General features: G+C 37.5%; 1 protein-coding gene across 21 annotated transcripts in view; it reads left to right on the forward strand.

Moving 5' to 3' along the window:
* The window catches only part of AFDN (afadin, adherens junction formation factor), a 183,421-nt gene that overhangs the window by 1,220 nt on the left and 169,837 nt on the right, over positions 1–12,364 (forward strand). The gene's annotated exons all lie outside the window — the stretch shown is intronic.

A 12,364-nucleotide genomic window follows, 5' to 3' on the forward strand; every position in this document is an offset into this window, starting at 1 on the left:
CGCGTGTCACCTTGTGACCCCACCCCTGAAAGTGACCCGCGTTTCTTCTCGTTTTATCCCTTTGTCCAAAGATCTATAGAATTCACCTGCTTTCCCCTCCCCCATCCCTTTTCTGCCCCACCCCTGGAAAAGGCCAGTCTGTTCCCTCCCCTTCGCGGTCCCCACCTCCTGCCCCCAGCCCTCCACATCCCCCATTGGGTTTTTTTTTCTCTGAACCTGACGTGTGGGATGGTCCTTCTTTACTCCATCTCCGTCTGTTTCCGTGTCTGCACCCCTAGACACAATTTCCTTCACTTTTCTGGATGTTCTTTTCTCCCCTCCCCTCTTTATGCCTGTATCTTGCTGGCGCCGGAAAGGGCACCCAGCTTTATCTCATTTTTGAGAAACTCCTATTCCCCCCTCCCCCTTCTCTTTCTCTTTGCCCTCCCCCCATTTCCCAGTGTGGGCACTAGAGGAGCTTACAAGTTAACGGGAATCACGTCTGTAGAGTAGGAAGGTGGGTCCTCAGGTCTGGGCTTCAAGGATTGGAATTTTTGACTAGTCCGTGGTTGTGGACACCTGAGTTTAGGAAGCGAAAGATAAACCAGATCCCTTTTTTTTCCATCTCATGAGAAACCAGGGAATTGCCAACCTGCCAACCAAATATTTCAATCATAAATACTATTCTGGTTGAGACCACAAAACAGGTCGTACGGAATGTGTTGAAAACGAGGTAAAATTAAGACTTTGTAAAAGACTAACCCAGAGACAGGATTGTTAACCTTCCGCCCCACCAAGTGGAAAGTTTTTTTGGACTCGTGGAGAATTGATTAAACCTCTCTTAGCTACAGCCTGTTGGCTGTTTTGGTGTGCTTAACTTACTGCAATTCCTTTTCCTTGTCACTTTTAAAAGGGTGTGATGGTACAGGGTGTTTTGCCTCAATAGATTTGAAAACTTCGAGGCTGCCAACGGTTAGTGTAAAGTAAATACCATGATTTTTAGTTATGGGAGTTTAGAGATAGCAGTAAAAGAGAGCCTGTTAACTTTTTTTTTTAGTGGAAAAGGTGTGGTTTTCTTTGTTCTCAATTGTATGCTTTTTGGTTGCCAGAGAAGTGCGTAACACTGACTCCGCCTCCCCCCTGCCCCCATCTTTTGGCAGGTCAAAGTGTATAGTTTGATAGAAAGTATGGGGGGAGGGTTTGGTAGGTAGAATTTATGTTCCTGTTGTCCATGACTGCATAGTTCTTGCTCATAGGGTGGAGGCCGATCATGTGCATGTTCCCAGAGAAAAGAAGGAAATTAACACTTGTTTTTGGCCTAGCCCCGAATGTAGTTGTTTATTAATGGAAGGCCATTGGAAGAGTCTCTCCTACAGCTGTTTAATCACAAAATCATATTAAAATTGAGGCTTCAGTTTTGGATATGATTAGAAAAAGGTAACAGGACCTGCAAAACAGGTTACATTTGTAAATTAGACTTAATGACACACTTATTCAGGTGAACTTGAATAGTTAATTTGAAAATACTATATAGTATGTTTGGTCTGTTGGGAGATTTTAACAGGTTGTCTGTTCTTGAATTTAGAATTGCAGGATCTTAGACATGGTTATTATTTAATCAGCTCTCTTGGGTTTGAAAAGTATATATTGGGAACCTGATTGTCACAATTTTTCCTTTTTCATTAGTCTTTTAAAATATATTTCATTTTATGATATTTATTTTTAGCTTTTACATATCTTTTGGATATGATTCTTTTGCTTCAACCTAGCCTTACACTACAAAATGTTTACGTGAGACTATGTTGTTTTATTTAAGCATAAGAAAACTTTGCAGTTTTCTTTATCCCATTGACACCAAAGTGAATTTCTCTGGATTTGTCAGCACTGGAGTTCCAAAGTCTTAGCCATCATTGGATGACTGCAGCATTAGGGATTAGCAATTAGCACTTTCCAGAGACCCATCTTTTTACTGAGTCCTTGAACTGAGTACTTCAGAGAATAGTACATTTCAGCCTATCTATGGAAAGGCTGCTTTTTAATTCATGTTACTTGAACATAAGTACATGGTAGAATGATTTTTATTTGTGCAAGTTAAGTTTCTAAATAAAACTAGTGCCTGATTATAAACTAACATTGAGTATGAGTGTCTTTTAGAAGAAGAGAGTGTAAAATCATTTTCTGTACTAAATTCAGACATTTAATTAAGACATGAAGTGACCTTTTGAAGATCACAGAGGTAGAATAGAGTTTTGAACTCAAGCCCCCTGACTCCAAAATTGATACTTTCTTAACTGTACAGGATTTGTCATTAGTAAAATTAATATAACTCAAGTTTAATTTCTTGTTGAGAAAATGAGTTTTTCAATTTTAAAAAATATGTAGTTTAGGTGATTACTAATCTCTATTGAGAATTTACTTTATTATAGACATTAGCTGTGCATTTATTTTTCCTTTAGCAGTTTTATGACATCAGAAATGAGAATGAAATTTTGTAACCCATACTGTTTTAAAGGTAATGAATTTGAATGCAATTTTTGTTTCAAAAACAAAATTCATTCAGCAAACTTAAATTGCTAGCCAACAAGCATTCATTAGGATATATGGTACTTTAAAAAATAAAAGCGCTATGCATTCTGGTGGTCTATCTTTTGCTTAGGGATAAACCTTAAAGGAAATTTGCTATTTAGGTAATTGGAGCAAGGCATACAATTTAAGGATTAGTCTATTAACTACAGAGAGATGGGGCTCTTTTTCTGGACTAAAACTGCTGTCTCCTTTGCGTCCCATTTTCTCTTATGTCTTGAAATTTTGGCTTTATTTTATAGAATCTAAATCATATAATTTAAAATTGGAATTAGGAATTTATATAAATGATCATTTAAATACATTTTTTTTTAGTTCAGTTTTGTCATTACAATGTTACTAGATGTTTTTGCCCCAACATCTTAAATCTATTAGTAGGTTTAAGGAAGGCTTTAGATTATACTTAAATTTGTTGAGTACTAAAGTGTCATATTATAAGAAGTTGACTAGTCTTAAAATATATACTGGACTTTTTATATGGGTAGGTTTTAATAGTCTACATGGGCAAAGTAGTAGGTTATATTATTCATTTTCTGAAACATTTTCTTTAAGGTCAGAAGTTGAGATCCAGTTCATCTGGAGTAGGTGAAAATTAACTTTCAGTGGCTATTTAATAGTGCTGTGTTGGTGATATCAGTTCAGTCTCAAGTAGTTATTGTTGTTTAGTCTTTTTTAATTTGTGTCCAGCTCTTCATGACCTCCTTTTGGGTTTTCTTGGCAAAGATGCTGGAATGGTTTGCCATTTCCTTCTCCAGCTCATTTTACTAATGAGGAAACTGAGTCAAACAGGTTTAAGTGACTTGCCCAGGGTCACATAGTAAATGTCTAGTAGACAGATAGTTCTGTAAAAAATGAACTACCTTAATGGTATCTCAAGATTTACTGAGAAGGTATATCAAAAAGGAAGCATTGGTTATTCCTGTGTGGCGCAGTGCCATTCATATGTTAGCTTGCTACTTCTTCAAGCGCAATGGCTAGTGTATTTGCTGGCAAAAATCTTATAATAGTATTGGTTATTTATAGTTAGGCCTTCAGTGAATTAGGCGGACAGAAGGGCTAGGGATGCTGGGGATGTTTCTTACAGATTCTACAATCTTTGGGAAAATGATGTACTTAGCTTTTAGTATTGCATTCACTTTTTAGTCTGAAGGAGTTAGATTTCTGTTCTCTTCTGTGTTTGTAAAGTCAGTAAATTGGCTTATACTTTTATTATATCGTTTTACTTTTCACTTGACTTTGGATCCTATATTATTCTGGACTTTAAATGGATGGTCTTCCTAATTTAAATTGTTTTTAATAAGGAATGGTAATAGTTAAAATGAATTAATATCATGACTGCTGTATAAAAGCTAGAGCCAGCAAAAACCATTGATTTTCTAAATGTTTTTCTTGTTGACCTTTTCTTATGTGTAATTTCTTTTGAATTCTTACCACACAGGTGAATTTATTGTGCAAGGTTCATATAGTCATTCTTGCTGATGAATATGGAGCCTTAGAAAAGTTTATATATGCATGTGTAATGAAATATTCACTGAGAGGAAGCCACAGTGTATTCCTTTAAAATTTTAATTGAAATTTAAAAAAATCAGTGCCTAGGCAAGTGTTTGGTTTGGTGTTGGTTTTTATTTGATTTAAAAAATAATTACACTTTAAAAATTCATTCTAATCAAATATTGGTCTTGGTGGTTGACTACTACAGATCTTTTAAAGCCTAAATGTAATTTTTACCATAATTACATAAACTTGTCCCATTTTACACATTAAATTTGGAAAACTAGCCTAGTCAAAATGAGCACCTGGTTCAATACTGATATATTTTTACAGCTGAATATTTTGTATTGCAATGCTGATTATGCATTAAAGGAAGTAATGTGGTGAGTCACATAACCCAGAGGAGGTGTGTGAAAAATAACTTAGGGTTTTGTCAGCTGAGGTGGAGTAGGAAGCCCTGAAGTGAGGTAATTTGAGTGACTTTACAAAACTGAATTTAGCTTTTAGACCTATCCTAAGACAGTGAATGTTTTATAACATTATATGGATTCCCTGAATTTGAAACTGTTTGAAAAATTGAAGTACTCTATTTTAAAACTTATGTTATTTGTGAGGAGTCCTTTTATTTATTTATTTATTTGGTCTTTTGGGCTGACCATTTCTGGCTTTTCTTTGCTCCTTGGAACCTCATGTGGTTATAAATCCTTCATATTCATTTTTCCTCTTGAAATGTTTTACTTTTGTTTACAAGTTATTTGTATACAGTTGGGATGTATAGGGTGTTCCAGGTGCACTAGCATTTCTGATATGGTATTCTTTGGTGTCCGCCTCTCACCCAACTCTCACCCTGTGACTCTGGGAAGCTATAGCATGCACAGCAGCCATACCCTGGTGAAACTCCCTTAGCAGAAGAACTAAACCAAGTTGAGGATAACTGATGGGTCTCAAACTAAGGGGATGTCTACCCTGAGCATTTGAAACTTCACCCCTTCTACCCCACATTGGAATGCGTAAATGAGAAAATTTGTTCCAACAGCTATGAAGGCAGCTGAAAGCAGCCTTTGTGGATTGATTAAAGCTTGGTCAGACTTTTTTTTTTTTTGCTTTTTGGAGGGGGGAAGGCAGGGCAGTTGGGGTTAGGTGACTTGTCCAAGGTCACATGGCTAGTAAGTGTTAAGTGCCTGAGGCCACATTTGAATTCAGGTCTTCCTCACTCCAGGGCTAGTGCTCTATTCACTCCACCACCTAGCCGCCCCTTGGTCAGACATTGAAGATGCCAAGGTCATCTACTGCCTACTGAGTATATTGACTTTTATCTTGCTACTAGACTTTTGATGATTCTGGAAAAAAGAGTGAGCCTGACTTAAGGCAACTCTGCCTTACTTAAATCCAATTCAGGCTAAGGAAAAAGTTAGTTACCTTTACTGTAATAAAAGTCATGGACTTTAATAGAACTAACTTTTTTTAGTGTTAAGCAGACTAACAGTAGTAATGAAGGAAAATCTGCTCATTCTCACTCTTGAAATACGGAGAAAGTGTGGGACTCCTTGGAGATTTAGTCACTAACTAATCAAGAAGTATTTTTAAAAGTAACTACTAAGTTTCAGGCAATGAGTTGTTGTTGTTTAACCTTCACTCTTGCAGAGGACCCGGACTCTGGGAAGTTGATGTTTTGACTTGCAAGGGAATTGGATTTAAGTCCAGCAGGGCTGTGCAAAGTTACCAGTTTTACTCTCTCCTCCTGAGCCATCTGGATCCAGTGTCGAGATATAGATCAGAACAACTGCAGGTGACCCTGGATTAGTGCTAACCTTTAAAGAAAAGGTAGAGGAGAGTCCCTGCTTTCAAGGAACTTACAATCTAATGGGGGAGACAGCATTTAAACAACTAAATATATCAAACTATATATAGGATAAATAGGGAATAATCAACCGAAAGAAGGCAATAGATTTAAGAGATCTGGAAAGGCTTTTTTAAAAAGGTAGGATTTTAGCCTGGGTCTGAAGGAAGCCAGAGAAGTCAGGAAGGTGGAAATGAGGAGCGTTCCAGGCTCAGGTGACAAGCCACTGAGAATGCTGGGAGCTGAGAAATAGAGTGTCTTGTGAGAGGAATATCGTGGAGGCCAGTGTCACTGGATCATGGAGTACAAGAAAGGGTGTAAGAAGACTTCAGAATATGTTATGAAAGTCTTAACTCCAGAGGATTCTGGAGGTGATAAGGAGCCACTAGCATTTACTGAGTAGGGCTAATAGCCCTACCTGTACTTTAAGAAAATAACATTAGTGGCTGAATGGAGGGAGGATGGACTGGAGTTGGGAGAGACTTGTGGCAGGGAGACCAGTCATCAGGGTATTGCATTAGATCAGTTGTGAGGAGAACAGGGCCAGCAAATGGGTGGTGGCAATACCTGGAGAGAAGGGGAAAATCAAGAGATGTTGCAATAATGAAATCAATATGTTTTGGCAATGGATATGTATGTGGAGGGTGAGAAATAGTGAGGAGTTGAGGGTGACTCCTAGGTTGTAAGCCTGGGGGACTGCAAGGATGATGATGCTCTCACAATCAAAGAGAGATTTAAAGGGGAAAGGATTTGGGGGAAAAGATAATGAAGGAAATGGTTAAGTAGTTAGAGGGATAAGGAGGGAATAACTAACTCTTACTGTTATTTATTGAGCACTTTTTTAATCTACAGAATATATTACTGCTTGATAATTGCATTGAAGTGAAATTATAAAATCAGTTTGTATGACTTTAGATGAAGTAATATTTGAAATAATAGATGACTGTGTTTGTTAAAAATTTGACAAATATGAGGGTGATGTAAAAGTTTTAATAGGCAGTTTAACATCTATACTAGATAATTTTTCATTAACTTCATGTGATTTTGCAACTGAAAATTTTTAAGGTTGGGCCAAGCTAGTTTTTGTTTTGATATTTGCTGTTTCAGTTTCTGGGATAGCACTTAATAAGTTTGAAATGAACAGAAATTGGGGTGGGGGTATTATAAATTAATGGGGTAATGACTAAAATGTAGCATATGTTAGCATTTTTTCCCCAGACATTAAGCACCAATAACTGCCTAAAAGTGTTGTGTTGAGAATATAAACTTTGATGGACTTCACTTTCAGGAAGCTTAAATTCTAATGAGATGCAAGCATTATCCACAAGTAATTGGTAAAAGGAAGAGTTAAAGAAGTATTATGAGAAGTTTAAGGAGGTTAGGGAGAGAGAATGTGTGGGAAGGCTTCATGCATGGATGAGGCATCTGAATTAGAGGGTAATGAGAAGTACTTCAGAGGGTAGACCTTGGGAGAGAAGTATTGCAGTGTGAGCATGGCAATGAATTATAGATCCCTTATAGTTTAGCATGTATGACTTTTGTATGTTGGAAATTGGAGCTCAGTTTTTTACTCCCTAGGTCTGGATGTGTTATACTAACAGTGACATAGCACAGTCTTGAGAACCAGTGATGTAGGCTTAGACAGAATCTGCATACATGCTCGTTGACAGGCAGGTGTGAGCATTCTGCCAAAGCAGCAGGATTTCTGCTCATGTGCAGAAGCTTTCCCTTAAGATTTGTTGTGTTATGCAGCTGAACTGAAGCAAACAGATGTTTGACAGCCAGCTGGGTGTCTGGTTGCCTAAACCAAATCACCTGGCTGAGCCTTTATTTTATTAAAAAAAGAAAACCTGTAGAAGCTTGATCTGACCACAGAAAATTTCAAACCTCATTCTGAAGGATGTATTTTAATTTTGCCTGAGATAATTTAACATATATTCAGTGAGGTGAAACATTGTTTAGAAGTTTATGGACATGAAAAGTATTTCCTTAACTATAAACAACTTACATGAAAATTTCAGGGATTATTTGGAGTTTTATATTTAATTTGCAACTATCAGTCATGAATGAAAATTGTTTTGAGTTGAAATTTGATATTTTAGGTATGGTAGGCAAGTATCCCAATTTACTTATTTGGAAGAAACATCTATTACTTATAGAAAAAGGGGTTTCCTACATCTTTCACTATAAAAATTACTTCAAGTCAGCAAGCACTTAATATGTGCCTACTAAACACCAGGCACCGTGCTTAGTGCCACTGATACAAAGAAAGGCAAAACCTGCCCCTGCCCTCAGGTAGCCCACAATATGATGGGGGAACAGTCCACACAAAACTTCTGTAGAAACGAGATAAATATAGAATAACTTGTCAAGAATCTCAAAGGGAAGGCTTGGTAGGTGTCTGAAGGGTTTCTTGCAGATGGTGGGATTTTAATTGTGACTTGAAGGAAGCCAGAGAAGTTAGGAGGAGATTTCTAGGACAATGAACTTTGCAGATTTGGCATGGGGGAAGACATGGTCAGGAGATGAAGTGGTCTTAGGGAACAGTGAGAGACAATAGACCAATGTCTCTGGATCATTATGTACGTGGAGGGAAGTAAGGTGTAAGTAGACCTGAAAGGTGGGATAGGACCAGGTTTTTGAAGACTTTAAAATACAGAAGATTTTATATTTGATCATGGAGGCAATTGGCAAAAGCCACTGGAGAGACTAAATAAGAGAGGTGACACAGTTAGACCTGAACTTCATAGGATTACTTTAAGAGCTGTTATATACCTCAGGTTTCTACTGTTTAGTATGCTGTTACTTAACATTTTGTGAGACATCTGTCCAGCATGAATGTTGTGTTAATAGTTATAAAGTGGAATTAAAAAAAAATCTCTTGATACTTTTCTGTCCTATGCAGACAATGGACTCACAAGTTTGACCTCTGGTTTTCACTTGATAAATTACAGGATCTTGGATTTAGAGCCGAAAGGGAACTCAGAGGCCCTTTATTTGATAGATGGTGAACCAGGCCTAGGGAGGTTAAGCAGTTTACACTTAGCCAAAAAAATAGGCAGAAAATTTTTGAGGATGGATTTGAACTCAGGTCTTATAACTCTAGAGTCAGTGTTTTTTTCCGTTGTACCACTCTACCTTTGTCCCCAGCCTCTTGGGCTTTTTGCAGTTATTGAGTGTTTTTCATTCCTGTACATCCTAGAATTAAAGAACTCTGAAACTGGGCAACCTTGGAGATTAAAGGTAGCCCAACCTTCTCATTAACATATGAGGAAACTGGGACCTAGAAAGATTAAGTAACTTGCCCAAGATCATTAAGATACATAGCATGTTAAAGGTGGTAGGGACCTTAACCACTGAGCTAGGGTTATTTAACTCAGATTTTTTTACCCCAATAAGCAAGCCTCTTTTCAGTATACATAACTGGATTTTTGAAGGCTGGGTAGAATTTATAAGTGGAGATGAGGAGAATAGTCTAGGAGTGTCATAAGCAAAGGCAGAGATCAAGGAATGATGTGGAACCTGTACAGATAGCATATATTTGAGTTTTGACCATAAAATACATGTTAGGAAATGTTCAGTTCAGGAATTTTGACGTTCATTGTAGGTAGTGGAGAGCTATTGACAAATTCTGGGTAGTTGATTAACATGATCATCAGTCTTGTGCATTAGAAAGATTGGTCTAACAAAAGTGCAGATTGCCAGGGGGTTCTAGAAAGAACTTGTGGAGCTCAGTTAGATAGCTGCTATAATAATAGCTAACATTATATTTCACTTTAATTGCATAGCATTTTACTTAATCTCATTTGATCCTCACAACAACCCTGTGAAGTAGGTGCTATTACTATCCTTATTTTATAGATGAGGAAACTGACCCTAAGAGTTAAGTGACTTGCCATAGCTAGTGAGTGTTTGAGTTAGGATTTGAAATCAGGTGTTCATAGCACTTCAAAAAGAGATGTAATGAAGTCCTTTGAGTGGCCCAGGGCATGAAATGGAAAGATATTAAAGAGAGAAAAATCTATACCACTTAGTACCTAATGTCATGCAGTGGAGAGAGGAAAGGGAGAAGTTAAAGATGACTCTGAGGTTGTAAGTTTGGACAAGTAATATGCTTATAGTGCTTTTGATAAAAATAGTGAAGTCAGAGAAACACTACATAAGATGAAAGGTAATAGGTTTTTAAACAGGTTGAAGCACAATGTAACATACATATAGAGATGCCTATTTTTTCAGTAGACACTTGAAAATTCCCCATCCTTGTGCAAATAACTGAGGAGAGATTTAGTCCCGTCCAACAAATGCTTTGTGAGTTCTTGGTATGTGAAAGAAGATACATGGGGCGGCCAGGTAGCACAGCGAGTAAGAGCACCGGCCCCAGAGTTGGGATGACCTGGAATTGAATCTGGGCTCTGATACTTAGCACCACACCCAGAAATAACTGGCCGTGTAACCTTGAGCAAGTTACTTAACCCCAATTGCTTTAGAAAAAAAAAAAGGAAAGAATATACTAAAGCAAAATAAAAAATAGTACCTGCCCCTGACATGCTTACATTCTACTAGGTTAGTGATAATAGATTTGGGAATTAATCCCTGTAGAAATGAGATCACCAAAGGAGGAGAGACTTCTTAAGAAAAGACTTACATCACAGAACATGAGAAAAGGAAGCTGAAGTAGCATACTAAATAATGGTGGCCATAGGAGAATTGTCTCTATCCAAGAAGTTTCAATGGCTCATTATTGCCTGTAGGATAAAAAATAGAGAACTCTTTTTTTGTTAGGTGTTAAACCCTTCACAAGCACATCTCTGGCCTCATTGTACATAATTTTGTTTTTTTACACTATTGTACAGTTTAACGAAATTGACTTGCTTGTTGTTCTCTGTATTTGGGACTCCTCTCCTTTCCTGTATGCCTTTCCCCAGGATGTTAGCCATGCCTGGAATTCACTCCCTTCGCACCTCAGCCTCTTAGACAACTTAGCTTCCTTCCAAGATTGTCAGTTGTGCCATTTCCAGCAGAAAGCTTTTTTTTTTTTTATGCCCTTCTTTGTTTTAGTTTTTGTCTTTTTGTGTGTGTGTGTTGATGTGCAGGTTTTTTTAAATGTAATTAAAAAAATCTGGTTGCTAATAATTCCTATTTGTTGAATAGAAAAAATCTTTTTTGTTGAAATGGGTGGATTTTCTACATATAGCATTATTTCACTTGAAAATAATTAACCCTTTTCATTTGCAGTATTCTTCTAATATTTCTTTTTTTTTTTTTTTAAAGCAATTGGGGCTAAGTAACTTGCTCAAGGTTACATGGCCAGTTATTTCTGGGTGTGGTCTGAGTATCTGAACCCGGATTTGATCCAGGTCATCCCGACACTGGAGCTGGTGCTCTTACTTGCTGAGCCACCTGGCCGCCCCTAAGCAATTGGGGTTAAGTAACTTGCTCAAGGTTACACGGCCAGGTGTTTCTGGGTGGGTGCTAAGTGTCTGAGCCTGGGATTCCATCCCCAGGTCATCCTGACACTGGAGCCGGTGCTTCTTCCCTTTCTTTACATTGAAACCTGCATCTAATTTTTTACAATTCTTCCGTTACTGTCAGGGCTCAATTATACCACTTGGGCAGTGGCTAAAGTTTGTATGCACTATTGTTAGATAGTAAGTGTCTGAGCCTGGGATTCGATCCCCAGGTCATCCTGACACTGGAGCCAGTGCTCTTACTCTCTGTACTACCTGGCCGCCCCTAATATTTCTTTTCTATATTATTGCAATCAGTTAACAAGTATTAAAACACTTACTGTTGCAGGGACAGTGCTTGATGCTGGGGATACAGGCAAGAATAAAATAGTCACAGCCTTCAAGGAATTTACGTTCTGCAGGGGGAGAAAACATGTATACATCATATGTATGAGATATATAATTTTGGGTGGGGGAGGCATTAGTAGTTAGGAGAGAGAAAATCAGGGAAGGCCCCATAGCAGAGACAATGTAAATTAGTGTATAGAGTGTTGGACATGGGGTCAGGAAGACCTGGATTTATATCCTGCTTCAGCCACTTATTTATTTTCTGTGTTAATCTGGAAATCACCTAACCCTTCCTGAATGTTTCCTTAGCTATAAAATAAGGTATTGGACTTGATGACTTATAAAATTCCTTTGAGCTCTAAATCTCTATTTATATCCTAGATTCCTGTATAAAAGATAGCATTTTCATTAAACAGACAGAAACTAAGAATTCTAAGAGGCTGTTAATTGCTAATATTTGCCATGTTATGCCAAATGAAAGTGAGTACAAAACAAATTGTTTTGTACCTGTTAGTAGAAATGTATCTAATGTTTTTCCATTGCATATTGTATTCACTCTTGGCCTACTAGATATTTTTTTTGCTTTTAAGGAAGCAGCTGTACATCTCTCTATCTACCTACCTATCTATCTATCTATCTATCTATCTATCTATCTATCTATCTATCTATCTATCTA

The sequence above is a fragment of the Petaurus breviceps genome, unplaced genomic scaffold, assembly GCF_028583685.1.
Source record: "Petaurus breviceps papuanus isolate PSGF00001 unplaced genomic scaffold, PetGlider_PUasm1.0 90808, whole genome shotgun sequence".
NCBI lineage: Eukaryota > Metazoa > Chordata > Mammalia > Diprotodontia > Petauridae > Petaurus > Petaurus breviceps.